Source organism: Bos indicus x Bos taurus, chromosome 4 (genome assembly GCF_003369695.1).
Source record: "Bos indicus x Bos taurus breed Angus x Brahman F1 hybrid chromosome 4, Bos_hybrid_MaternalHap_v2.0, whole genome shotgun sequence".
NCBI classification, from domain to species: Eukaryota; Metazoa; Chordata; class Mammalia; order Artiodactyla; family Bovidae; genus Bos; species Bos indicus x Bos taurus.
Window position 1 is genome coordinate 109,410,637 of NC_040079.1, and position 25,719 is coordinate 109,436,355.

Genomic DNA, 25,719 nt, shown 5'->3' on the forward strand with positions numbered 1-25,719 from the left:
AATCACTGCAGATGGTGACTCTAGTCATAAAATTAAAAGATGCTTGTTCCTTGGAAGAAAAGGAACAAGGAGGAGGAAAAGACCAACTTAGACAGCATATTAAAAAGCAGAGACATTATTTTGCCAACAAAGGTCCATCTAGTCAAAGCTATGGTTTTTCCAATAGTCATGTATGGATGTGAGAGTTGGACTATAAAGAAAGCTGAGCACCGAAGAATTGATGCTCTTAAACTGTGATGCTGGAGAACACTTTGAGAGTCCCTTGGACTGCAAGGAGATCCAACCAGATCCTAAAGGAAATCAGTCCTGAATATTTATTCGAAGAACTGATGCTGAAGCTGAAGCTCCAATACTTTGGCCACCTGATGCGAAGAACTGACTCATTTGAAAAGACACTGATGCTGGGAAAGATTGAAGGAAGGAGGAGAAGGGGATAACAGAGAATGAGATGGTTGGATGGTACCACTGACTCTATGGACATGAGTTTGTGTAAGCTCCGGGAGTTGGTGATGGACAGGGAAGCCTGGCGTGTTTCAGGGCATGGGGTCGCAAAGAGTTGGACATGACTGAGCTACTAAACTGAACTGAACTGATTTGTGTGTAAGGGGTGATACAGGAAATTTGTTCTATAATTTTATAGTATAATTTCTACACTAAGAGGAGCCATAATTAACTGGGTAACATTCTGATTACTACGATGTTCTTGGTTTTCCATGCTTCTGCTGAACCAATAATCCAGATACTGAAAAGATTGAACCTATATGTGAAGAATCAGTTGAGATAAAGAAAAACATGTAGATCAATAGTTTAGATTACAAAAGCTTATTCACCCATTTATTCTAGCAGGTCCTAAACTGATGTCGCTAACCACCCAGTTAGGTTTTCATGAGCAAAGTCTTAGACATTGAGCTCTTAGTTGACACAGCACAGGGATTTCAACTCTAGGAAAGAAGAGCTTCACTAGAAGAAACCTGTCAATGTCCATTTAACTCAGTCTTGCTTAGCTAATTAAAACACATTAGGATTTTTCTAGTTTTCTCATCTGGGTGGGCAGATTCTTGTTAGTGATGAAATTTTTCCTGTCAGGAGTTTTGCAAATAAACTTCCTTTTATATGTAGTTATAGATATGGATTCAAATACAACTGCTTGTATTGTCCAATTTAACTTATTTATATTATATTTAAATTTTACAGATAATCACAGAATCAACTACCTAATTTGAAAGGATAAGGTTTCAGGAAAATTTCCATTTTACTTGAATTGATTTATTTCTTAGGCTGCTCAGAGTAAGAGCATCCCAGAAATGTGGGCTTATCCATGATTATGAATTGGCATTTTTTTTGGCAAATGTTTTTAAAAAATAAAAATAAAGAAGTGAAAATCATTTACATGTGTTTTATGTATACACACACAAAAAAAAACAGCAAATAAACAAAAAACCCAGAATGGTCTGTAGGCATATATGAGTTAAAAACAAAATCAGATTGAGTAATGACTGTGAAGATTTCCTCCAACATTTAGAAAATACGTTCCCTAATGCAGAGGAAATAATGTATCATGTTAGCGAATGGTTTTTTATGATAAAGGAAGCAACTAAGAAAGCTTTATTTATTTGTTCAAAGTGACCAGAACTATAGACTCAGTTCAGTTCAGCTCAGTCACTCAGTCGTGTCCAACCCTTTGCGACCCCATGAGCCACGGCACGCCAGGCCTCCCTGTCCATCACCAACTCCCAGAGTTCACCCAAACCCATGTCCATTGAGTCGGTGATGCCATCCAACCATCTCATCCTCTGTTGTCCGCTTCTCCTCCCGCCTTCAATCTTTCCCAGCATCAGGGTCTTTTCCAATGAGTCAGCTCTTCGCATGAGGTGGCCAAAGTATTGGAGTTTCACCTTCAACATCAGTCCTTCCAATGAACACCCAGGACTGATCTCCTTTAGGATGGATTGGCTGGATCTCCTTGCAGTCCAAGGAACTCTCAAGAGTCTTCTCCAACACCACAGTTCAGAAACAGCAGTTCTTCGGCGCTTTGCTTTCTTCACAGTCCAACTCTCACATCCATACATGACCACTGGAAAAACCATAGCCTTGACTAGGTGGACCTTTTTTGGCAAAGTAATGTCTCTGCTTTTTAATATGCTATCTAGGTTGGTCATAACTTTCCTTCCAGGGAGTAAGCATCTTTTAATTTCATGGCTGCAATCACCATCTGCAGTGATTTTGGAGCCCAAATAAAATAAAGTCAGCCACTGTTTCCCCATCTGTTTGCCATGAAGTGATGGGATCAGATGCCATGATCTATAGACTCAAAAAATAAATAAATAAAAAACAAAAACCAGCGCCTCTAATACAACTTCAAAATGAATATATGAAACTTTATTTTCTTTAGAATCTAGTTATTTCTTCACACTAATAAACCAAAAACCAAGACCCACCGTTTATATACATCAGTTTATGTATATATGAAATTATATGTATGGCAATGTAGGCCATTATTGAGCTTCATTTTCTGGACGAGAATGTCAAGTTAGTCTGTGCATAAGTAGCAGTTACAATCTGAGTACACCTCATCTTTGCTGCTTCTACCAGCACCAAGTCTGCCTCATCTGAATCTTCCTGCCCGTTGCATGAGAAACATGAATTCTCCACTGCTGTCTGTGCACCAGTTATTCATTCAGGATCACCCCTGACACAGCCTGTTGATTTGATAGCAGCATCTCTTTCTTTGATTTCCTGGCATCAGATTCACTGCCTGATAAAGATTTTCTTTTTGTACCACCTTTTTCTGTACTAGCTGTTGGAGAATTAAGAAGTGTTTCAATTAACTCTGGGTAATCTGAGTTTCCTTCAGAGTCCCAATATCATCAACATCTATAGTTCCTTTTTACTTGAGGAAATACCATCCCCTACCCTTTCACTACAAGTCAGTTCTGTCTTTTTCCATCACAATTCTTCAGGCTGTTCTTTCCGACTTTTAGTCTTTCCATTCTGTTTCTTTCCCATGCTTTGCAATGCAGTTTTATTGGAGGCTATTTTTATTGCAAACTGGAAGAGCTATCATTCCCCACCTTCGCGCTGCCCCAGGTGTCCCTCATCTCCAGTCCTGAAAGCCTCAAGCTCGAGTTCCCTTTAATTCTCATGTGTTGGGTGAATATACAACCCCAGCTACCCTGCAGAGTTGGGTAGGAGTGCGAGGGCTCCCTGTGGGTCTCACCATCGTCTTTGCTTCAGGCCCTAGCCCTGTCCCCTCCTGCCACGGCACCCCCCACAGTGAGGACAGCATCAATCATTGCAACTCTCCAGGGGACAGAAAAGCAGAATGGAAGTCTCACTGTACAAATGTCCCCCAAGGCACATCTTTGTGCATGAGAGCTCTCCTAACTCCTCCTCACCTATGGCCCTCACTTTCACTAGCCTTCCTCAGCTCTCACTCCATGGCTTGCCCTCCCCTGCTTGTCTTTTTGACTCATAGAGAAAAGACATGCTCACCATGGATTGGACGAAAGCCTGAGGAGTTTTCTACATTTGATACACAACTGCTCTCCTTTTCTCATCAGGACATCCTTAGTGAACATTTCCTGACAGATCTGTACCAGACATAATCTGGGGAATTGATTCTCCATGTGTTTGACCTGGTTTTATCAAGGGACGGCTAGCAGTGAAGTGATAAAGGTAAGTGACTACCTGAGGCTACATAAAGCATAACTTAAAAACATGCATTTTTAGACTATATCTCATTGCAAGCTAACTGCAGGCTGAAGCTGGTCTTTCCAGCTCATTGCCATTCCACTAAACTCCCTCAGTGTTCAGCAGCAGGTTACCATGAAAAAGTGCAGGAAAAGACGTCAGATTGATAGATTTTCTAAAAATATTTGCACCAGTGAGTTCCCTTTGTGGGAAAGAATCTTTTCAAAGAGCATTGGGTAGGTTTTCATCTATTTGTGAAAGTAATGGAAGATCAAGTACAGAAAAGCCCCAAAAGCATAAGAAGGAAAATTAAAATTGTCTTCCACTTCACAGAGACAACCACTGTTAACATTTTGAGAGATTTCCTTTCAGCCATGAGAGATGAGAGAGAATTACCAAAATTGGGATATTACTTGTTTATGGATGCATTTTTGTGCCTTGCTCTTTTCATGTAACACTACATCATTCATTTCATATTCGTCAAATGTTAATGGATCACTATCAATCAGAACAACACGTGTCTCTGAATACTATGAGCATTTTCTGACTATTAAATGCTCTTCAAAAAAAAACATGATTTTTAAAAGATACAGTATTCCAAATATTTACTGTTCTATAGCATAATTAACAGAGAAGGCAATGGCACCCCACTCCAGTACTCTTGCCTGGAAAATCCCATGGTCGGAAGAGCCTGGTAGGCTGCAATCCATGGGGTCGCTAGGAGTCAGACACGACTGAGCGACTTCACTTTCAGTTTTCACTTTTACACATTGGAGAAGGAAATGGCAACCCACTCCAGTGTTCTTGCCTGGAGAATCCCAGGGACGGGAGAGCCTGGTTGGACACTACTGAAGTGACTTAGAAGTAGCAGCAGCAGCAGCATAATTAAATCATTCTCCAACTTTTGACGTGTGCACTATTTCTTTTGTTTTAACACCTTTATTAAAATGTAATTATCTGTTCATATTTACAGTGTGTGTATGTGTCACTCAGTCGAGTCCAACTCTTTGTGACCCCATGGACTGTAGCCCACCAGGCTCCTCTGTCCATGGGATTCTCCAGGCAAGAATACTGGAGTGGGTTGCCATTCCCTTCTCCAGGGGATCTTCCTGACCCAGAGATTGAACCTGAGTCTGCTGCATTGCAAGTGGATTCTTACTGTCTGAGCCACCAGGGAAGCTCATATTTAAAGTGTCGTTTGCTAAGTTATGACTAGTGAATGTACCTATGAAACCATTATCACAATTGAGATAATGAACATATGCTTCACCCACAAGAGTTTTCTTGTGCTCCACTGTAATCCTTCCACCTGCCTCCCCCAGCGCCAACCCCTATCTCCAGGGAACCTCTGATCTGTTTTCTGTTGCTATAGGTTAGTTTGGATTTTTAGACTATTTTATGAATGGAACAATAGAATGTGTCCTCTCTTTTGTCTGACTTCTTTCACTAATCATATTTATTTGAGATACATCTATGTTGTACAGGCAGCAGTTTGTTTACTTTTATTGCCAAGTAGTAGTCCATTGTATGGATATACCACAATTTATTTATCCACTCACCTGTTGATGGGCATTTTTGTTGCTTCCTTTTTTAAAAGATTATTACAAATGAAACTTCTGTGAATATTGCATGTGTCTTTTTATAGCCATAAATTTCTTTTTCTCTTGGATAGTCTATACAAAGTTCAGTTCAGTCACACAGTCATGTCTGACTCTTTGTGACCCCATGGACTGCAGCATGCCAGGCTACCCTGTCTATCACTAACTCTCGGAGCTTACTCAAATTCATGTCCATCAAGTCAGTGATGCCGTCCAACCAAAGTATTGACCCAGTTCAAAGTATTGAAATTTCAACTTCAACATCAGTCCTTCCAATAAATATTCAGGACTGATTTCCCTTAGGATGGACTAGTTGGATCTCTTTGAAGTCCAAGAGACCCTCAAGAGTCTTCTCCAACATCACAGTTCAAAGCATCAATTCATCAGCACTCAGCTTTCTTTATAGTCCAACTCTCACATTCATACATGACCACTGGAAAAACCATAGCTTTGACTACACGGACCTTTGTTGGCAATATCTCTGCTTTTTAATATGCTGTCTAGGTTGGTCATAGTTTTTCTTCCAAGGAGCAAGTGTCTTTTAATTTCATGGCTGTAGTCACCATCTGCAGTGATTTTGGAGCCCCCCAAAATAAAGTCTCACTGTTTCCACTGTTTCCCCATCTATTTGCCATGAAGTGATGGGACCAGATGCCATGATCTTAGTTTTCCAAATGTTGAGTTTTAAGCCAACTTTTTCACTCTCCTCCTTCACTTTCATCAAGAGATTTTTTTAGTTCTTCGTCACTTTCTGCCATACAGAAAGCGAAGTCTGTACAAAGACTTACACACAAATATTTTTGATTCTGAGGATGAAGTGTCTTTGTCACATGATATGGATGTAGATGTGCATGTTTTTAAGAAACTGCCAGAGTGTTTTCCAAAGTCGTTGAACCATTTTCATTCCCATCAACAGTTCATAAGAGTCCTCCTTGTTCCAGATCCTTGCCAACACCTGGTATGTTCAGTGTTTGCAATTTTGAGAATACCAGACCACCTGACCTGCCTTTTGAGAAACCTATATGCAGGTCAGGAAGCAACAATTAGAACTGGACATGGAACAACAGACTGGTTCCAATTGGAAAAGGAGTCCGTCAAGGCTGTATATTGTCACCCTGCTTATTTAACTTATATGCAGAGTACATCATGAGAAACGCTGGGCTGGAAGAAGCACAAGCTGGAATCAAGATTGCTGGGAGAAATATCAATAACCTCAGATATGCAGATGACACCACCCTTATGACAGAAAGTGAAGAGGAACTAAAAAGCCTTTTGATGAAAGTGAAAGAGGAGAGTGAAAAAGTTGGCTTAAAGCTCAACATTCAGAAAACGAAGATCATGGCATCTGGTCCCATCACTTCATGGGAAATAGATGGGGAAACAGTGGAAATAGTGTCAGACTTTATTTTTAGGGGCTCCAAAATCACTGAAGATGGTGACTGCAGCCATGAAATTAAAAGACGCTCACTCCTTGGAAGGAAAGTTATGACCAACCTAGATAGCATATTCAAAAGCAGAGACATTACTTTGCCAACAAAGGTCCGTGTAGTCAAAGCTATGGTTTTTCCAGTGGTCATGTATGGATGTGAGAGTTGGACTGTGAAGAAAGCAAAGCGCTGAAGAATTGATGCTTTTGAACTGTGGTGTTGAAGAAGGCTCTTGAGGGTCCCTTAGACTGCAAGGAGATCCAACCAGTCCATTCTGAAGATAGTCCTGGATGTTCTTTGGAAGGAATGATGCTAAAGCTGAAACTCCAGTACTTTGGCCACCTCATGCGAAGAGTTGACTCATTGGAAAAGACTCTGATGTTGGGAGGGATTGGGGGCAGGAGGAGAAGGGGACGACAGAGGATGAGATGGCTGGATGGCATCACTGACTTGATGGATGTGACTCTGAGTGAACTCCGGGAGTTGGTGATGGACAGGGAGGCCTGGCGCGCTGCAATTCATGGGGTCGCAAAGAGTCAGACAGGACTGAGTGACTGAACTGAACTGAATAGGTATATGGTGGTATTACCTTGTATTTTGTGTATCCTTGATGAGTAATAATTTTGAGCATCTTATTGTATCATTACTCAGTCTATTGGGCAAATTTGTCAAATCTTCAATCAGGTTTAACCTAAAGTGAGTTTCAGTCACAGAAGAGTACTTCAAATTTTATTTTATTTTACTTTTTTGGCTGCGCCACGCAACTTTCAGAATCTTAGTTGCTGGAAAGGAATCAAACCCGGAGCTCAGGCAATGAGAGTGTTGAGTTCTAACCACTGGACCACCAGGGAATTCACAGAAGAGTGCTTCAAAATGTAAGTTCTTAGAACGTTCTTTTGTTAATGATACATTTCTGCCATTTTGTCTCACTCCTATGCAAAGCACTGAAGATGGTCTTAGAAATAAAAGATTGGTCATATGAAAGATTGGTCATATGAATAGATGACTAACAGGTGATGATGATAATTTAAAAGTCTCACCCAGTCATCATGTGGACAGCTTCAAAAACAAATGTATTTTAAAGAGGAACATCACCATTCAAACTACCCACCAGCACTTTCTGAAAGACCCAAAGTTCCCAAGGTCATGACAATTACGATATTACTCTAAGCCTTTCCTCAGAAATCTCCCTACTTCTTCAAAGTCAGTCCTGTTTAGCAGTTCTGATCACTTCTGGCTCTTTTCTCCCACCCATTTCTTCTTCACACTTTCTACCCCACCCTGTTTCACCTCCCCTTCCATTCTCTCCTCTCTCAGCAAATGGTCTGTTTCTTATCAAGAAGATAATCTATTGGGTGTGATTTCTACTCCCTTCTTTTCCCCAGTTTACAAACACGTGTGCTTTTTCACTCAGGCTTCCCTCCTCTGCCTCATGTAAGAGAAACACACAATTCTCTTCTTCCCTAAGGCCAGCACTGCCTCCTCCAGCCTCCGTCTTTCTCCTCCAAATCTGAGGGCGTCTAGTATCATGTATCTGCCTCTCTCCTTGAAGTCTTATCAAACCATTGACTTCTTTCCTTCTGCATCCAAACCTGTTTAAGATTTTTACAGCTTAAGATCAAAATCTCCCTCCATCTGATGTTTTTCTTCAGATAGAGCTTTCCTTCCCTTCAGAGCCAAGCATTCAGAACAGATGCCTCTACTTCCTCTTCCTCGTCTCCTGTTCACACCGTAATCCCTGCAGTGTGACCCAGTTTACCTCCCGGTCAGTGTTTGCTAAGAATGTCAAAGGTTTCCTGACAGTCAAAGCTGCTGGGCACTCCTCAGCCCTGATCTTTCTTGACCAGACAGCAGTGTTTGACCCTCTTGAGTAACTCCCCTCCGTTGGTTTCTGTTTCACGATTCTTTTAAAATCAACAAAATGGTTTCTGTTATCTGCACCTGAACTCTGAATGATCTAGTGTCCTTCTATACTTTATCCTCCTAAAGGAGTAAACCAGCTCTTTGCACTGCCTCCACACAGCATGCTGTCTCTTACTTCCCAGTCTCTGATCATGGTGTTCTTTTACCTGCAATGCCTTTTCCTTTTGATTTGCCCAGGGTGCTTTAGTGAGATGGGAAACTTTGCATATATTAAAGGAGCTGCCAGGGAACTGTGGTATGTGTCAGTCCCTAGGTTTGTAAAGGTACAAGTTTCTCTGTAATGTTTCTCCTAAATCTTTCTCCTATTCCTGATGTACTAATGACAAAATATATCACTTCAAATCATCAATTCAGTATACACCCATGAAACTTTGGCTGATTTCTGATAGCCAGCTACCATCTATTACTATCTCTTCTTTTTTTAAAAGAAAAAAATTACATTTAAAAATTCCACTTCTATTTGTCTATCTAAAATTACTAGAAACAAACCAAAAATGAAAATCTCTGAGAAAGACCCACTTTTTCCTCAGGAATCCACTTTGTATGGTGTTCATGGAAAAGTTCCATAGTACAAAGAGAAACAGAAGCAATTAGAGGATTTTATGAAAATACAAGGTCAAATCTCTGCAGCCATGAACTTGAAAGTTTTATTCCTGTGAAGAGCTAGAGTTTTATAGATGAGATAGAGATTGAGAAAAGAGAAATTACATACCTACTACAATGGTCTTGCATATTTATGGCAAAGTTGAGTCCCCTAATTCCAGTTAAAGTATCATTTCCACTACTTTTTCAAAGCCTTTCTTTGTCAACATTTCCAACACTGATCAATGGTCTGAAAGATTCAGTTTTTAAACTCTTAATTTTGGGGCAGCTGAGAAATGGAAAATTTTTACACAATGCAAGTAAAAGCAAAGAACAACATTTTCAAAACCTGGAAACCAGATTGATCTTTTCAATTAATTGTTTGTTCTATCCTAAGTTAGAAGGGAACAGGCCCTGGAGAATTTGTGTATGTTACACGATAATGCAGTTCAGTCTTTTCTTACGTTTCTCCAGGGCCTGTACAGATGGACTTTCAGTTACTGCCTAGAGTCAAAGCTATGCTTCATATGTGCTAAATAAGTTTATGACTTCTCTCATTTCAAGTACATTTTGGGCTTCCCACAAGGATTTCCAAATAAGTACTACTTCTTAACTGAGTTAAAATAGCAGCCTTTTTCTTAACCAAGTGGAAAGAAAGTAAATCTATTTCAACTAGACCTGTTTTATTACCATTCCCACTCCTTATTTTGAAGCTTTCTGACTAGCCAGATATCAAGACAAGATCCATAATGATTTGTGAACCTCCACAAATTAAGAAACTGGAAAAGCACCAGGGACAGTAACTGGGTACTATCCCAGATGCTAACAACAGTCTCACACATGTGGGTCCCTTAGAGAGCCAAGCTTGCATTACCAGTGCCGGTGTGTAGGTCACCATCAGACTCCAGGTCAGATAGCAGTTTTTACAGATCTAACTACTGTTGCTCAAGTGGGTGTCCATGGAAACTAAAAAAAAAATTGGTTTGTTGCCTAGAGAAGTGGAAAGAAAACCAAGTCATTTGGTTTCTATGTGGTTTCCATGAAGCTAAGGAAATTTTTTGGCAAATGATAAAAACAAGGATGGCTAAAGCTACATGATCCCCTTGGTCATTTCTTGATCTTATCAAGAAATATTCTGTACATATATTATTCAAAAATATGAAAATATTCTAAATGAAGGAGTACCAAATTCTTAGGTTATTTGATGCTTGGTTAGATTGGGAACAATTCCTTAAAACAGTGACCAATATATATAACAAAACTGAATAGGTTAAAAAGTCCCTGGATTCATTATATATGGAAAATGTTTCTCATCCACAAATTCAACAGAGTTCCAAGTATAAAAGAAAAAGCTAGTATTTAATAAGAGCAGAGGAGACTTAAACATCTATTCATTAATCCTATGGAAATATTTGTCACTCGTATATTGCTTTTAGGGAATCAGTTAAAAATAGAACCCTCCTAAGAGTTCAGTCATCTGGACATGGGCCTTTATCTGTCTGAACAAGTAAATATGACATAGCGGTGGGCAAGGGATTTGTACAATGAAGTCTCTGATAACAGGGATACCGAGGTGACAACTTGGCACGTGGTGGCATGATTTCACAGCATCTGTTGGCCTGCCGTCAAATAGAAAACAACTTCTGGCAGATTCTCTTTGTCAATGAATGCACAGAATTAGCCAGGCCAAGAAACGTGGTATACATGAGTTACAGCCACGAGTTGGCCTGACCTCAGCTGTTCAGCATTTATGATAGTCAATGCTGCATTTAGCTTGTCTAAGAATATTTAGAAGAAATACCTATAAAAATTCAACTTCAGACAGGAAAATCAAAATTGGTTTTATCCATGAGTCACAAGCTAAAATGCACATAGATGCCAAGTAGGGAATGAAAATCAATGTGTGGAAGCAACTAGAAGCCAAACAAGAGCACTATTGTGACGATAAATACCACTGACACACAGGCTCAGGGTTGGGAAATAAAAGGGAGTAATGACAACTGTAGCAAAGTGAGGAACACTTTTTTTTTTTTTCTTGAAAGGGAACAGTTACAGCTCCAGTCTAATCATTTGGTGCCACATCTTCAGGTATTTCAAAGGAAGCTAGGTTTCATTTGCTTGCATCTTGCTGGAGTCCCAACAATGATCTATTTATTTAAGGAAAGAATAGTAAAAGGGATGTGAACACAACCACTAGAACAAATTCATAAATCATTAAAATCACCATGTGATTCTGTACAAATCACATGAAAAATGTAATTTTATACAAATGTATACTCTGCTGAAAACACATACCTGACTGTATACAGACACACATACCCACACTCAGGGTACATGGCTCAGAGATAAAGAAAAGCTGGCTTGGTTAGTATACAAGACCGTGAAACATGGGCTCTGAGTCCTTTGGGGACTGAGGACAATGTTTTCCTGCTTCATGTTCCCAGACCATTTCCTGCATGTGTGCTTTGGCTTTGCGTTCGGGATATAAGTCATCAAGAGGTTACAGCGAAGGAGCACACGGGATGATGGCTGGCATCTCCTCTGCCTATAGAAGCGTTGTTTCTCTATAAGCCGTTCTACCTCAGTCATGTTATTTTTCAATCCAAAATCTTCCCTTGTTTCCCAGTACCTGTGAAATAAAGAAAGCCCTGACTTCTTGCTTCAGGCCCCAGCAAGCTTCCTGCACGTGGTCCCCTGCTGCACACACCCTCAACTTTCACCTGACCTTCCCTCCTCATGGTTCCTTGTAACTCACAGCAATGTTGTCTTCATCGGCCTCTGTACAAGGCTTTTTCTCTGTCCCTCTTAAACCCCTACTTATTCTTCAATATCAGTGTAAAGAATTCACTTTGTTCGCACCCCTCCTAGACCAGACCAGTCCAGGACGGCTGCCTCCTTGAAGCTTTACACAGACTCATAGCAATAGTGATGGGGATCCTAACCAGTATGTCCTGGACTCTGCTCAGTGCTTGACTTGCCTGATTGCAGTTACTCCTAGTGCCTGACTCTATGCAAAAGATATTGATTTATTTTCTGATTGTGCTGAGTCTTCGTTGCTGTACGAGGGCTTTCTCTAGCTGCAGGGAGCAGAGGCTACTCTCCAGTAATGGTTTTCAGGCTGCTCATTGCAATGGCTTCTCTGTTGCCCAGCTCGGGCTCTAGCTGTGCAGGCTTCGGTAGTTGTGGCACTCAGGCTTCGTTGCTCCGCCACATGTGGCATCTTCCCTGGCCAGGAGCTGAACTGGTGTCCCTTGCATTGCAAGGCAGATTCTTAACCACCAGACCACCAGGGAAATTGCTGAATTATACCTCTTAATAAATTTGTTGAAGTGTTTCTCAGAAGATAAACTCTTGTAAAGTTTGTTTAGAAATTCTTAATTTGGAATTTTCACTTCAGTGAAACGTATGAGTGTAATATAAATATATTATGAGATTATCTAGATGACTAGCCACCCCGGATAACATCAGTGCGCATGCTCTGTTCACATGTACAGTCTCATTCTTACCACATGAAAAGCCAAAAGACTCTGAGGTTAATAGCACAAATCAGAGGTTCAAAGTCATTGAAATAGAAGTAGTGGGAAAACCCGGCCATCACACAGTGTATGGTAATAAAGGGGAAGCCAGACTTGAAGAGCTGACCCACAGCAGTCAGGACCGCATTTAAAAGGGTAAGTATATCAGAGTATCATAGGTCCTGTTGGTACCCACCATCTTGTGTGGTAACAGCAATAAGAGTAATGGCAAACCCACAGTGAAGGATTTGTTAGAAAACAATTTTTTAGTATTATTTTTAGGGTGCATTACTCAAATTATTAGCATGAATACAAGATCACTGATTAAGGGGAAGCCTAACGATAATGACTCAAACCATGGTTCATAGTGCTGGGAATCAAGTTAACATAGGTATTTTTTCCATATCTAACCCAAAGTTCAAACAAGACCATTCATCACATCAAGCTTATGCTGTTCATCTGAATTACATTGTTTTGCGGTTTTATTTGTATTAGATTCCTAAATTTCTCTTTTTTAATTTTAGTAAAAGCTCTAAGTATTATAAATTTAAATCTGGTATTATCAATGTACATATTATATAAGTATAAAATTAAAAATAACCTCAGGATTATAAATCTATGTATATTATTTTCTTCTAAAAAGGTTCTGTGCATTTCTTTCTTGTGAGGGTTCAGTGAGACAGTCTGTAAAGTGCTTAGGCAAGAAATGAAGACTTTAGACTTGGACAGAACTAATGATCAAAATTCTCATGATCTGAAACTGAGTGAAGATGGACATCAGAGAAAAGAGAACATTAACTAGAATGTTTGAGACTACTCCTCTTTGAATAACCAGATATTTATTTTTTAAGTTTTCAAGCCTCCTTGAATTTAATCTTTATTTTATGACCTAGAAACTGACAGTGCCTCAGGTTCACTTTTCAGCAATAAATTCTTACTATAGATCCATAATTGCAGAAAACAAAAAAAAGAAATTACTCTTTTAAAAATGTAGCACATCAGAGTTTTCAATTTCTATCCTGTTTCAGCAATGGAGTATATAACATGAGTTTTATCCATGAAGCTTTTCTCTGTGTGTGTGTGTGTGTGTGTGTATAGCAATATATATATTGCTACTTAGATGTAGGATTGATCAGCCTACAGAGTTGAGGAGGAGGTGAGTCATTTGTCCCTGTAGGCAAAGCAGCCGGGAAAGTTTATGTTCAGTTTTACACACTTCCATTGAATGACTACTCTGAACAAGAAACTGAGGAAGGATCTGGAGACACGTAAAGAGATGAGTGAGATACTATTACAAATGTCTTAGAGGTTTACAGCCAAAGGAGAAGTCAAAACTTTGTAATCCTGTGGCTTCAGTGGGCCTCGAGGCGCAGCTACAGTGACCAGCCCTAAGGCTGAGAGAGCGTCTGAACGCTGAGGATGCCAGCACCATCCACGGTGGTGACGGGACGTCATCCTGTAGCCCGTCTAGTGAACCGGTCTATGTCAGGACAGGGCCAGTTCCTGAAGGGGCACCAGCCCTGTCCTGCAGACAACCTTTGTAAAAGATGAAAATACAATGATATTTTGCAAATATTTCAGATTTGCAGTTAAAAACAAACCAGAAAAGGATGGCAAACACAGGATTAGAGAATCAGGATCTGAAAAGCTGAAACTGTTGGCTTTAACAAGATGATTGCAAAGGGAAAAATGGAAGTTCTTGCATTCTGGCCCATAAAAAGAAAAAAGAAAAAACCACTGTGTACAAATACAGGATGGGAGAGGCATGGAACCGTGTGTGTGTGTTTTAGAGTCAGACTTGAACTGGCAACCATGCAAAGAAGAAATATAAATGATTCATAAACAAAATGGTTTATCTTCATTATCATTCCAAGAGATTTAAGTTGAAATAGTAATCCCTCAATCTACCAAATTGATAAAGGTAGGAAGAAAGGTAATTCTCAGTGCTGACAAGAATTTGAAGAAATAGGCATTCTCATATACTTCATGTCAAAGTGTGAATTGTTAAGTCCTTCTGCAACAGTTTGGCAATATGTATTGGAAATCATAAAACCATGCAGACTTTTTATCCTAAGAATTATAGTTTCAGAAATTTCTCTTAAATAATTAAGGATACACGTAAGTGTTTAGCTACTAGAGCATTAACCATAGCATTTATTTTTTCCAGCTTTACTGAAATATTATTGACATAATGCATAATTAAGGTGTGCAAATAGATGATCTGATACAATTGTGGAATTGTTACCTCATTAACATTATTTAACATGTCACCTCATTTCATATAACGACCTTTATTTTTTCTTTTTTTGTGGTGATAACACTTAAGATTTACTCTTAACAACTTTCAAGGTTATAATACAGTACTGACTATAGTCACCATGATGTATGTTAGATCCTCAGAACTTACTCATCTGTAACTGGAAGTGTGTACCCTTTGACCAACATTTTACCATTTCCCCACAACCACCATTCCACTCTATTTCTGTGTGGTTGGCTCTTTTAGATTCCACGTGTAAGAGAAAACACAGTATTTGTGTTTTGCTGTCTGACTTCCTTCACTTAGCATGATGCTCTCAAGGTCCTTCCGTGTTGTCACAAAAAGCAGGGTTTCCTTTTTTATGGCCGAATGACATTCCGTGTTCTTTCTTCACTCATCCATTTCACACTTTCTGTATCCATTTATTCACTGATGTGCCGTGAGGTTGTCTCCGTGTCTTGGCTGTTGTGAATAATGCCGCAGTGAGCACAGGGGTGCAGATACCTCTTTGAGGCCCTGATCTCATTTCTTCAGACATGCACCCAGAAGTGGGATTGCTGGACCATGTGGTAGTTACATTCGTAATTTTTTGAGGAACCGCCATACTGCTTTTCATAGTGCTCTACAAATTTACATCCCCGCCATCAGTGCACAAGGGCTGCCTTTCTCTACATTCTTGCCAATACTTAATCTCTTGTCTTTTTGATAATGAATATTATCAAAACTAACAGATACAAAGTGATATCTCACTGTGATTTTGATTTGCATTTCCCTGATGATTAGCGATGTTGAGCATCTCTTCATGTACCTGATGACCATGTGGATATCTTTTTCTTTGGAAAAATGTCTGTTCAGATCTTCTGCCCATAATTTAATTGGATTATTTGTTCTTTTTCTGTTGGATTGTATTAGTTCTTTATATATTTTGAATATTAACCTAAATACTATCAGATGATATGCTACTATTTTCTCCCACCCACATGTTGCCTTTGCACCTTGTTCATTGTCTCTTTTGACATGTGGAAGCTTTTTAGTTTGGTATAGGCCTACTCAGAGAGGTCAGATAACTTGCCCACAGTCACACATGCATTAATGCTAGAATTAGCAACTCAAATCCAGGATCTGTCTGTGCCTTAGCCTTCGTACAGACTATCTCACATCTCAACAAGGGAGAACAGACTGGACTTGTTTGTGTGACTCCAGACAGGTAGAATTAGAAGAGAGATTCAGGGACACAGATATCAGCTCAATACTCAAAAGTTTTCTCTCAAAAAAAAAAAAAAAATTGTCCCTTGGAAGATAGCAGATGTCCCTCTGCACACTTCATGTAGGTTTGGTGGTGCTCTGTGATGTCTGAGAAATCTCAGGCTTCAGTACGCATTGGAGTCGCCTGGGAGAGCTTCATAGAGCAGTTTCCTGTGTTCACCCTTAGAGATGCACATTCAGGTGGGCTGGTGAGATTCGTGAGTTTGCATTTCTGTCAGGCTTCTGGGTAGTGCCAGTGCTTCTGGTCTAACATCACACACAGGGATTTCTTCAAACTCTAAAATTTTGTTACTTTTAAAAAGTCGTACTCTACAAAGTAGACAAATTATGTGTTCTGCACAACCTCTCTCAAGGAATGGCAGCCATAATGCCCCTAAGCCATACAGTGAGGCTTGTCTGTGTTTCCTATTTAGCAGTCAGCAGAGTGTACCACATCTTTTAAAGCAGATGTTCATAGTTCTTTTGAATTCCCAAGGTTAGCTCATATATTAGAGACAGTTGTATTTTTTTAAGAAATCCATATTTATTTCTGATAAAGAATGAATAAAAGCAAACCTCCTTAAATTATGAGACAAGAAACTGATAAATCTTATTAGCACATTCACATTATCCGAGAGGAAACGTAGTTTTCTAACAGTGATTCACTCTTCAGCCATCTAGCTCAATTTGAATTGAAAAGTGGAAATGCTATTGTTTGCCAAGAAATAAGGACAATGACCATATAATGTAACAGTGGCAAACATGGTGTTAAATAATGTTAATTTTTCAAAACTTCTGAACTCTTCTCATATCTACCTTGCAGGGCACCTTTATCTGTTTTTCACCCCCACCTTCTGATGAGGTCAAATTGCTGTCTTTAGGCAAAAGCACTCCAAAGTCAAATATTAAGGAGAAGAAATAGGTCCCTACGGATTGCACCTTTGGCCCTCTCCTTCCTGCAGGGCGGCTGATACGGTGCCTACAGCTGCTTTGTTACACACCGGATCGTCCTCTGTGCCTCCGAGCAGCCAGCATCTCCATTTGAGAACCGCAAGTGGCTTTTAAGTGATAAGATAGGGTTTAGCTGCTGTATTTTATGACGTAATTCAGTTGGTGTTCCTTTACAGAGTGCCACTGGCTGGCCGACTTTAAACAGTCATAAACATTTGATGGTGGAGTAATTTAATTTAATGATTTCTTTAATCTTCAAATTGCGAGACTGTTTTCAAAATATTTTGTTGCCATGTGATCTCTTTTCAACCCACAGGATTAATAATTGATGTTGAAATATGGATGGGAAAAAAAATTGACAATGAACTTCTTTCTAAAGGAAGCAGCACCTGGAGGAATACCAGATTTACACAGTGACTCCCCTAGATAACAGATAACTGTATTGACCAAACTTGTAAAATGGCAACATTTTGGATTGAAATGTTTCTAAAATGTCTTACGTGCTTTCTTACCACTTTAAACAGTGGAACATTCTTAAACATCCTTTGATGAATCAAAATAATCCTTATAAATAAGCATGTCTCTATGGTATAACCAAATAGTTTTTAACCTCTAAAAAAATGCCTTCAAAACTTTGCTCCATGTTAGTCATGTTAGTGAATTTTTATAGTCTTACACTTTCCCTTTTCACTTAAATGTACCGACCCCTGTTAATTTTTCCTTCCCTTGTAACTTGCTATTAAATTTACTACATGCTAGAAATCTGGGTTACTAAACTTACTGGAAGTTTGTGCAAATGGGTATGGGGAGTTTCTGAGAATTGTCTTGTGGTTCCTAAGGTGTGTTGAGTCTGCTCTGGTAAGTTTTAGCCTCTCCAGGAGTTTATTTTGAATGATTCCCGCTTCGTATCTGTTTTGTCCTGTAAATCAGGTTGCCAGATACATGGCCCCTGGTTAAGAAAAGTCTTAGCTGTGACCAAGCAATGATAAACACTGGTCTGTTTTCTTCCCACTCCGCCCTAGCCAGCAGACTCTGTGTATTCAAATCCACGTCTTAGAGTGTAGCACCCACAGTAACAAACAGAACTGAGATGCCTCTTCTCTTCAAGACCCAGCATTCTTCCATCTCTTTATCCTTTAGACCTCACACAGGAAACGAGAGTGAGAGGAGAAGATAGAGTTGGGACAGGAGTTGAACAACTCGGGAGTTTATCTCTTAACTGAAGAAGGTCCCTGCAGCGGAGTTTTTTGTCTCTCCTCGTCACAGAGGTTAAGGAAGGAACAGAAATAGGAAAGGAAAGAAAAGTGCACCATTTTGCCCTTCTGAGAAGCATTCTTTGGAATTCTTTTCGAATTTCAGGTGCCTACTCTGTGTGCTGCTGTGAGAAATGGCATTAATCACTTTGATCAGCAAGTACAAGTTGCAACTCTGGCCCTCTAAGTCCTCTAGGATGTGGCTCAGTTCACTTTCTAATCTCACCTTCCACTGCTGTCTGTGTGCCAGACCAAATCCTCCAGACTCCCACACCTCTTTCACTTTTCTGCTCTGGAAGCACTTATTAGGTGTTAGTATGTGCTTCTCTGAGGGGAAAAAAGCAGGGTCAGGATGCCATAGTGAGATAAATTTGGGAAGTGTTGAGTTAACCAGTATAAAACAAATTTCTTTACTAGAGTACTTTTCAGAGCCTTTAAAATCCTAATCTTCAGATGGGGATTCTGGTATAGAATGAGGGTAACCATTCATCCCAGTCTGCCTGGGACAGTCCCAGTATACACCTGTTGTCCTGGCATAATTAACATTGTCTCTTTTCGGTTTATAAATGTCTCATGGTTTTCCTATCTGTTGTTTAGTCGTCTCTGACTCTTTGAGACCCCATGTACTGTAGCCCGCCAGGCTCCTCAGCCCATGGAATTCTACAGGCCAGAATACTGGAGTGGGTTGCCATTCCCTTCTCCAGGGGATCTTCCCAACCCAGGAATCAAACCCAGGTCTCCTGCACTGCAGGCGGACTGTCTACAGTCTGAGCCACCAGGAAAGTCCGTCTAGATCTCAAATGCTGTCCTGAATGATTTGCGCTGTAGTGGAGGCTCCCTTATCATCGGTCCTCCTCCAAGGCTGGAAGTACTTCCTCTACTGAAAGTGATAATACCATGTCTGTGTCTTTCCCTTGGGACACGAGTGTTTTCTGCCCTGTTTTTCGTTTGGGGGTTCAATCCTTCCCTCCTCTACCATACCATTAGAGTGAAAGCCAGGTAGTGTTTCACTTTGTCTTCACCCTCAATGCCAAACTCAAAAAATACCTTTGAAAGATTAAATTTGGTTGCACTGGAAGTTGTCCTGTCCTCTCTGTCATTATACAGAAATGCATCCTTGGTGCAGGGCAGAGCAGCTCCAACCACTGCCCTTTCTTGCCTTCTCAGAGACCTCTGCTGACTGTCACCACCCTGGCTCCTATCTCCCACGAGCACTCAAAATGCTCAAGATTCTCCTACTTAAAAAAGCCGGTTCTCAACTTTGTTCCTCCAGCTACCACCTTGCCTTTTTCCCATTGTTCATGGTTCAGATCTTCACAGGACTTGAACAAATAGCTATCTCTGCTTCTCTCCCATTCACTTGCCAATCCACTCTAATCTGGCTTCTGTCTCCTCACCTCCACCCTGCTCATATCAGGGTTACCAATCACTTTTTTATTTTTTTCCTAAACCCAATTGACACTCCTCATTTGGGCTTGCCTCTGTGATTTATGGAGAAGGCAATGGCAACCCACTCCAGTACTCTTGCCTGGAAAATCCCATGGACGGAGCAGCCTGGCTGCAGTCCATGGGGTTGCAAAGAGTCGGACACGACTGAGCAAATTCACTTTCACTTTTCACTTTCATGCATTGGAGAAGGAAATGGCAACCCACTCCAGTGTTCTTGCCTGGAGAATCCCAGGGACGGAGGGGCCTGGTGGGCTGCCGTCTGTGGGGTCGCACAGAGTTGGACACGACTGAAGCGATTTAGCAGCAGCAGCAGCTGTGATTTATACTCTCTCTAAAAGTGCCCAAACTTCCTTGGAAACTTTAACATAGAATTGCCATTTGATCCAGCAGTTTCACTTCTAAGTGTGTACCCAAAGGAATTGAAAACAAGGACACACACAGATAATTGTACACTGATGTTCACGGCAGTCTTATTCACGGTAGCCAAAGGATAAAAACAACCCAAATGTCCCTCAGCAATGAATGGATAAGCAAAATGTGGTTTATGCATACAGTGGAATATTATTCATCCTTAGAAAGGAATGAAAGCCTGAAACGTGTGAAAACATGGGATGAGGGCTTCTGTGGTGGATCAGTGGGAGGGAATCCTCCTGCTAATGCGAGAGACAGAGGTTCAATCCCTGACCCAGGAAGATCCCACGTGTTGTAGAGCAACTGAGCCTGTGCGTCACAGCTACTGAGCCTATGCTTCAGAGCCCGGGAACTGCAACTACCGGGGCCCATATACAACAGAAAAGCCAGTGCACTGAGAAGCCTGCGTACCGCAGCTAGAGAAAAGCCTGCACAGCAATAGAGATCCAGTGCAGTCAAAATAAATAAAACTATATATATATATACACACACATATATATAAAGACATGGGACGAACGTTGAAGACATTGTGCTGAGAAAATAAGCCAGAGACGCTTTGTGAGGACAATATTGCATGACTCCACTTATGTGAGGCACCTAGAATAGGCAAACTCATAGAGACAGAAAGCAGAATAGAGGTTACCAGAGCCTGGGGGAAGCAGAAATGAGGAGTTGTTATTTGATGGGCACAGAGTTTGTTTAGGAGGATGAAAAAGTACTGGAAATGAATGGTTGCAGAATATTGTGAATGTATTCAATGCCACTGAATTGTACGCTTTAAAAATAGTTAGGGACTTCCCTGGGGATCCAGTGACTAAGACTGCACTCTCCCAGTGAGGGAGACCCGGGTTCGATCCCTGGTCAGGGAACTAGATCACCTGTACTGCAACTGTAGATCCCGCATGCTGCAACTAAGACCCAGCACAGCCAAATAAATAAATACTTAAGAAAAATAATGGTTAAAATGATCCATTTCATGTGAAGTATCATTGTAACGGCGGTGGGGGGCGGGGGTGCAGAGAGAATGCGTCCAAAGTATCAAAGTCCCTGAAATGAAAACCTTCACAGTAAACAGAAAAGTCAGTTTCGTAACTCCCCTCTGTTCAACAAGAATATCTTTCTGGGGGAAGAAATCAGCCCTGGGAAATTCCCAGGTAGGCGTCTTGAGAGGCACCTTGGAAAGAGCCTTCTGCTTCAGCTTATCTCTAGCCTTTGGGGTTACACAGCCACACCTTGTTTTACCAGTAACAACTGTTTCTGTGACATTAGGAGCTAAATCACATCTTCCCAATAACATAGGTTCTAATAGGTAGAGGGGGTTATCTCATTTCTAACTGCTCTTCAGGTGGCACTGCTCGAAAGTTTTCCTTTCGGTTTCCTTCAGTCCTCTTCTACCTTGACCCCACACTTCCCTCTCCCAAGAGGACAGTGGTTTGTGAACAGGTGCTTTGTAAGCAAGGATGGAACCGACCGCTTGCACAGTCAAGGGAAAAAAGTAGGAATGGTGTGAATGGTGATGAGGGCGATTGGGGAAGGGCCTCGAAATCTACTCCTGCAGGCCCAGATTCAGTCTTTTCTTGAGCATTAAGTTATCAAATTATCGGTGCTTCAGTTTCCAGCCTGTGGTGTGTTTATACTTGTGTCATACTCTGTATGACGCAGGCTTCTCTGGTGCCTCATTGGTAAATAATCCTCCTGCCATGCAGGAGACCTGGGTTCAATCCCTGGGTTGGGAAGATCCCCTGGAGGAGGAAATGGCAATCTATTCCAGTATTCTTGCCCCGGAAATCCCATGGAGAGAGGAGCCTGGCGGCTACAGTCCGTGGGGTCGCACAGAGTCGGACCCGACTGAAGGACTGAGCATCCACGCGGCAGGTACTCTTGTGTTGATGATGAATAGCCTGCTCCCCATGCCCAAGTTTTCTGTGACAGCAGGAAGCCAAATACATGAAGATGATTTCTCCAATGTTTCCGAAGTAACACATGACTCAGTGTTTGTTGATGATGTGCCCACTGCCTGTGAGGAAAGTCTTCCTCGTAATTCTCAAACCCCATGTAAAGTGTCTTGCTCCCTCCCAGGGTTTGCTGTCCACCTATCATAGAGAAAGCCCCTCATGTTGCAAAGTGTGAGCTTTTATTTGGTCTGGTAGCACTTCGGAGCTCCTCGTAAAATTCCCACTCCAAGGGTAAGAAGTCCAAAATCCTGCCTGGGGCAATTTTCACCGTTGTGAATTCCGTAGACTTGAGGGTGGATAGACAGATATAAGCGATGAGGCTTCTCAAGACACCGCGTTATGAGGCCTGAATGTGGAGTGTAGTAGTGGGAAAGGAAAGAGTCCAAAAATATTAAAAACACGAGAAAGGAGGGCCCTTGGTATCTGAAACATTCGTCTCTCTGTATGTCTTTTCCTCAGCTTCTCTAAGCTACCTGATCACATGGGGGAAAGTTCCTTATTAGAATAAAGTTCCAGGAAGCCTCTTTTTCACTCTTTTCCCCTAAAAACAAAACAAAAACTTACCACAAGAGCTCTTTACTACCCTGGAATTTCGAGGAGATCCCGTGAAACTGTGCGTGGATTGTACCTCCTCCAAGGACACTCCCTCATGCACACGATGCTGGCCGGATTTTGTAACTGCGTTTATGACTGATTTACGGAACTTTTACTTGGCAGGCCCTACTGTTACTGTTAGCTGGTTACTATGGATCTTTCAACATGCCACTCTGGCATGTTGCATTAAAAATAACCTCCCAAGACTGTACAGAATGCATAGAACAACGGGAGTACAGTCAGCGCCTCAGACTCCAGGCGCTGTTTCAGTGCCGACGCAGTCACGTGTATCCCCACGTGAAGCAACGGCAGGGAAAATTTTCAGACACCTCTGAAAAGGTCTGGTTGCTGGTTGCCTTATAATTTTTCTGATTCCCCAAAAGCAGTTCTCAGAGATCAACAACATCCTAAAAAAAAAAAAGGAAAACTGTAGACCAAAAGAATAACAAAAACACACGTTGTATTTGGGAAGGGCACAGACCCAGAGGCAGGCTGTCTGGGTTTGAGTCCAGTACTTAACTAGCCCTGGGATCTCAGCAAGCTGCACCATGACCACAGCTGTCTCACCTGCAGAATGGAGTGGTAACAGTGTCTGGCTCTAAGGGTTCTTCTGAGGATCAAGGGAGATAGCCAGGTAAAGGTCATTGGTTCAGTAAGTGCACGTTAAAGGCACTCATTAAATAGATCATTATCCTTTGAACACCATCCTTTCAGCACATTCATAGCGTTTATCAACATGCGGCTTAATCAGCCTTGAATATTCATTGAAAGGATTGATGCTAAAGCTGAAGCTGTAATACTCTGGGCACCTGATGCAAAGAGCCGACTCCTTGGAACAGACCCTGATGCTGGGAAAGATTGAGGGCAGGCGAAGAAAGCAGGTAACAGAGGATGAGATGGCTAGATGGCATCACCGACTTGATAGACATGAGTTTGAGCAAACTCTGGGAGTTGGTGAAAGACAGGGAAGCCTGGCGTGCTGCAATGCATGGAATCGCAGGGAGCTGGACGTGACTTAGCGACTGAACAACAGTGCCCGGCGTTGAGGTGCTGACGAGTGATGCCCAGTTACTTATGTACATGTCTGACACTCCTTCTAGATTATATACTTCTTAAGATCAGAGCTATACTCCATTCATTTGTATATTGGGTTTTTTTAATACAAGTATAATTGCTTTACAATGTGTTGGTTTCTGCTGTTCAACAGTGTGAATCAGCTAGACATATACGTATATCCCCTCCCTCTTGAGCCTCCCTCGTACCCCCCCGACCCCGCCACCCCACCAGCATCCTACCCCTCTAGGTCCTCACAGAGCACCAAGCTGAGCTCCCTGTGCTATCTGGCAGCTTCCCACTAGCTCTCTGTGTTATACATGGTGGAGTATACATGTCAGTGCTCCTCACTCAGTTCATCCTCCCCGCCCCAATTTTATATTCTCTAGAGCCATATGGAAGGTGCTGAATAAGGATTTATCAAATTAAATAGAAAGAGAGGAAGTTCCCTGGTGGTCTAGTGGTTAAGAATCTACCTTGCAATGCAAGGGACATGGATTTGACCCCTGGTCCAGGAACTAAGATCCCACATGCCGAGGGACAGCAAGGCCCTCGCACCACAACTACTGAGCCTTGGGGCCTGTGCTCCAAAACAAGAGAAGCACCACAGCCAGAGAAACCCCAGTGTAGCAGCTGAGACCCAGTGCAGCCAAAAACAAATGGGTAAATAAAAATCTAAACAAGTCCTTTAAAAATGGCAAGAGAAAGGCCATTACAATGTAAGAGGCAACAGTTCATATGTGAACTGGTAGCCAAGAAAAAAAAAAAAAAATCACAGTCTTCAGGGGCAAATAGAAACCATTGCCAAGAAAACCCTGGTGTTCCCTGAAACTAAATGACTATATCAAGCTACATGTGAATACAATATTTGTAGTGCTGGGTCTGGCTCAGCAAGTCTGGTTCTAACTGGGTTCGGCAGAGGAGAGAAAAGCTTTTATCTCTGTCCCAGCCCTGGCCTCAGCTCATGAGCCAGCCTTGCCCATGACTCAGGAGGAGAATTGCTCTCCCAGAGCCAGACACCACAGCCACCACAAGCAGAGTACTTTCCTTATGGCATTTCAAATGCCATGGGATTCGGTGGCAGCAGCCCAAACACAAGGGGACGTGGGGCCCGTACAGTGCAGTCTCTGGCCCTGCTTCCACCACCCGCGCTGGGACCAGCAGGAACAGAGCTGTGCCGTGCCGAGGCGACAGAAGGCTGGCACCTCCCGGTAGGAAAGCCAGTGGGCCCTATAGCAGCCGCAGCAGGGATAACAGCAGCAGGGTCTGAAGTCTGATCTACCAAGCACAAAATGAACCAATAAATCTGGGGCGTGTGTGTATGTTTGTGAAGAACGTTGTTTTCTTTTTCCCCGACGTTGCATCAACACCCTCTAGGCAAAGGGCCGTGGAAACACATCTATAGTTGTAAGAAGGAGCCCTCTGAACCTGGCTGCACGTATTTCTTCACCTGACTATTCATCCGGATCCTTTATCATAGCCTTTATTATGAGCCAAACCAGTCAATATAAGCATCTCCCTGAGTTCTGTGAACTAGCAAACTGTTGAACTTGAGAAGTGGGTCCTGGGAGCCTCGAGCCAGTCGCTCAGAAGTAAAGAGGGCAGCCTATGGTTTTGACCAGCTTCTGACGTGGGGACAGTTTAATGAGACTGAGCCGTTACCTTGTGGGATCCAGCGATAACCTGAGGTAGATTGTGTCTAGGTGTCCACCAGCAACGGAAGAAATTCTCAGCGTGTGGGGAAACCCTACACGTTTGGTAGCTAGGAACACAAGTGTGGTGCGTGGGTGCTCTGTTGTGTCTGACTCTTTGTGAC

General features: G+C 41.7%; 1 pseudogene; it reads right to left on the bottom strand.

Moving 5' to 3' along the window:
* Positions 1 to 2,495: 2,495 nt before the first annotated feature.
* LOC113891918 lies at positions 2,496 to 3,030 on the bottom strand (annotated as a pseudogene).
* Positions 3,031 to 25,719: the final 22,689 nt, after the last annotated feature.